The sequence below is a fragment of the Lipotes vexillifer genome, unplaced genomic scaffold, assembly GCF_000442215.2.
Source record: "Lipotes vexillifer unplaced genomic scaffold, Lipotes_vexillifer_v1.1 scaffold1011, whole genome shotgun sequence".
NCBI lineage: Eukaryota > Metazoa > Chordata > Mammalia > Artiodactyla > Lipotidae > Lipotes > Lipotes vexillifer.
Window position 1 is genome coordinate 4,212,055 of NW_006787698.1, and position 515 is coordinate 4,212,569.

Sequence of the window (515 nt, forward strand, 5' to 3'; positions counted from 1 at the left end):
GGAAAGAGACTTGCACAAAAAATTAAAAGGAGGTGGGCTAGCTTTGGACATCTGGAGGAAACAGGTGGGAAGAGGGAGGATGCAGGAGCCAAATTTAGGCTTCTGGGTTCCTAGCTGTTCATCACCAAGGTAACTGCGTTGCTATGGCAACAGCAAAGGCAGCGCAGCCTCTGCCAAGAACCTTCTCTGCTGCAGTTACCTCCATACAAACCAGACACTTCCGCACGGGGAGCTGAGGCCCTCCGGGTACGGCTTAGGAAGGCGGGAATTGCTGCTGCAGTAGCCAATCGGATGAGCTCTGCGGCGAAGGACGCAAAGGAGAGGTGAGGACTTCTTTGAAGCTCGGCAAAGGGCGTTGACAAGGAGGGCTCGTGTCCCTTTCCCACCACTTAGGGGCCGAGGAAAGGAGGAGGGCGGGGCCTGGGTGAGGCCGACCGGGGGCGGGGCCCAGGTGAAACCGTAGAGGGTCCCGCCCACCCCCGCTTCTGCTCAATAGGAAGCCAGAGAGCCCGTCC